We start from the raw sequence: 2,927 nt of genomic DNA on the forward strand, positions 1-2,927 counted from the left end.
ATTCATCGTTTAGCTGCTGTTTCTAGCATGTCGAGTTTTCTGTTTAGATACTTTTTACGTTTGCTATTTCAGTAGGAGGCGAGGGATGTTTATTTTTTCTTTTGAAAAATTGAAATTTTAAAATGCCTTGTTTTTTTTTTGCAGATTCGGAATCTCCGCAGTCGAAAAGATGGGTTTCTGAAGAGAAAACCCACCTCCAAAATAACCGAAAGGGGGTGCGGTCCATATCCTTTACTTCCGCCCCACAATGGTATTCGTTGTTTGCCATTTGTTAGATGAAAGAACAGTGATCGAAGTTGTAAAGAAATATTTATTTACCGTTACTTTGTATATATCCAAAACCACAACGGGTTGGTACGTATTAGTAAATGGAAAAGCATGCGAGGTATTGAGTTAATTTCGGCCGATAGTAGTTCTCATAGTAGTAAACCATAGATAGTGATAGAATGATGTAAGAGAAAAGAAATTGAGCTAGTGAAAGTTATAGAGTCGACGGGCGTTGTGTCTCGTAGTTGACTGATTGTAACCTTTTTCCTTCTGGCCGTTTGTTTTTAGTGGCTGCCTGCTTGTGGCCATGACTATTTCACTAACTGTTGCTCTCAATAACTAATTTCTTTATTGCCAATACGTGGCTCACATAAGAGGGGACAGCACAAGGACAAAACAAAAACATTTAGGGAGTGGGGTTATACATTAGTTAATTCGCATAAAAATCAAATATAATGAAATCGAATGAATTTACACAGTACAATGAAATCAAAATCAATTAAAAATTAAATAATATATTTTTCCGGACAGGGACTATCCAAAACCAGCTAGAAGGATAGACATATTGTTGAAAACAATATATTTCGTTGGGGGTCTGTTATGTCTATTTTAGCTTTTGGTGAAATAGAAGAGATTAGAAGGGTCAGTGGCAAAGACATAATTCTGCTTAGCGAAGACATCTGGTAAATGTAACTGCTGCCATGAGAAAAGTGCTGTTGAAAAGTGAAATTTGGCAATCGAGCATCGAATCCACGCCATGCCTGCATGAAGCCACTACAGTCTCTATTGTATAAGAATTTTGCAATGATTTCACTTTCTCAGTATTTCTTTTAGTTATCTATAGTGCCTGTATTAAATAATGATATTCAAATGCTTTCAGACTAAAATATTTTTTCTATATTGTCTCTATTTGTCATTAAATAAAAAAATTTACAATGATTTTGATCTAACGGATTTTTTTGCTTATTTTGCTGCTGTCTGTATTAAAGAATTTTTTTCAAATTATTTCACTTGAACAGAATTTGGTTAATGATTTTTTTTTTTTAGCTTGTATTCAATAATTTTGAAATGATTTTACTTTCGTTTTTCTCATAACCCATTAAGATAAGTGCTTTATGTTTTTAACTTAGGTCTCTTATATAATATATTGTTCTAGGTGTGTAGGCATGCATACATTTATATATATGTACAGATACTTTAGAGTGTCCCGTACGCGAAATTTTTTCCGTATATCTAATTTTCTAATCTGGCAACCCTAGCCAAGGACAATATGTAACTATATGCATGTAGTGCAGTGAGTTATTGATATAATGCAGAACTGATAAGATATAAAGTACTGGCCGAGCATGTTCAAGTTCTTCAATTTATCGTTACATGTCGGTATTTGGTTGGCTGGCCGAATCGCCACCACTATGCCTGGAAAAAGCACGAGATTGTTACGGCTGGAATGCTGCTTTTCAGTAACACACACTGACGCAACTATAAAATCATTTGACTGCTACTGCTGTGTTTGTTTTTACAACTCTCTATACTCTTCTTAGCTTACGACTGATGTAGTTAATTTTCTCGGTAGATTCTTTTTAACATAATACTATTCATAGCACTGGAGACCATCTAGTGGGGGTTTTTTCCCCTTGAAGCAAGGCCTGAAAAATTTGAGGAAGGCGGAGCTTATAAGGTTAAAAGTATTTCGTGGACAGTACGTTGGGAGAGATGTTGGGTTGTGAATAGTACACGATTTTCTGTATACTATACTCCTAAGAACAAGTTTAAACCACTTCATAGTATTTGGCTTTACATGTCCATTGCTCTCGTATAAACAGTGCGTAAGTGGAATAAATTCAGTCATAAACTGATGACACTGGTAAATAAATAAATAATGTGCACATGCTGACTGATTTATTTTGTCTGAACTCAAAAGAGGAAAAGTGTATGATGTAACCTTGTTGCTATTGAGAATTGAAGTATTTATAGATGAACAGCGGAGTGAAGGAACGTTTATGTATATTTCTTTCGAGCATCAGTAGCGTAAATTACATAAATTGGCTTCTATTGACACGTAAACCAAATTACTAGGGCCACTATACTTGTTCGACAACACTTTATTGACGATCCTTCATATTACAACCGTAAAAAAAAATGTATAAAATATTACGAACATGGATGTCCTTAAATTTTCTAAAGCAAACAATACTTCAAATATATATAGCAACAAATAAGTCTTGTGGATTTATATTTAATTCAACAACTATCTTTGTTAGATATATTTTATAAAATTACGTTTTATACTTAAAAACATAATTAAACATTTGAAGTTTTACTATTAATTTCTTTAGAAATTTTGATTTGTGTTCGTATTTATTTTGTTATTCTTTTTATTTTAGGTGGATATTGGAATTAGACACTGAGGGAAAATGGCTGTAACTTTTTTATTTTTTAATTTTGACGATTTTCGTTTTCGATAATGTGTTCTATATGTCACGGTCATGCGATTCCCCCTAAAAAAAAACTTTGGAACCCCCCACCCACCCACACACGGGGTGGGTGGGGGTGATTTTCTTAATTTTTTTTTGGCGATTTACATTTTTGACATTGTGTTCTACATGTCCAAGTCGTACGAATAGCCTTCTCGCAACTTAGATGTGAAAATGAACGGCTTA

At 33.8% G+C, this 2,927-nt stretch overlaps 2 long non-coding RNA genes across 3 annotated transcripts in view; one reads left to right on the forward strand and one right to left on the reverse strand.

Moving 5' to 3' along the window:
* LOC106867368 (uncharacterized) overlaps positions 1–1,206 on the forward strand; it is a 37,362-nt gene extending 36,156 nt beyond the window's left edge. For both annotated transcript variants that reach the window (XR_008264427.1, XR_001409125.2), the window contains exon 4: positions 145–1,206. This is a non-coding gene — a long non-coding RNA (uncharacterized LOC106867368). The remainder of the gene's footprint in view (positions 1–144) is intronic.
* Positions 1–2,335, reverse strand: part of LOC128248143 (uncharacterized) — a 41,284-nt gene extending 38,949 nt beyond the window's left edge. The window contains exon 1 of the long non-coding RNA XR_008264428.1: positions 319–2,335. This is a non-coding gene — a long non-coding RNA (uncharacterized LOC128248143). The remainder of the gene's footprint in view (positions 1–318) is intronic.
* Positions 2,336–2,927: the final 592 nt, after the last annotated feature.

This window comes from Octopus bimaculoides, chromosome 6 (assembly GCF_001194135.2).
Source record: "Octopus bimaculoides isolate UCB-OBI-ISO-001 chromosome 6, ASM119413v2, whole genome shotgun sequence".
Classification (NCBI taxonomy): domain Eukaryota; kingdom Metazoa; phylum Mollusca; class Cephalopoda; order Octopoda; family Octopodidae; genus Octopus; species Octopus bimaculoides.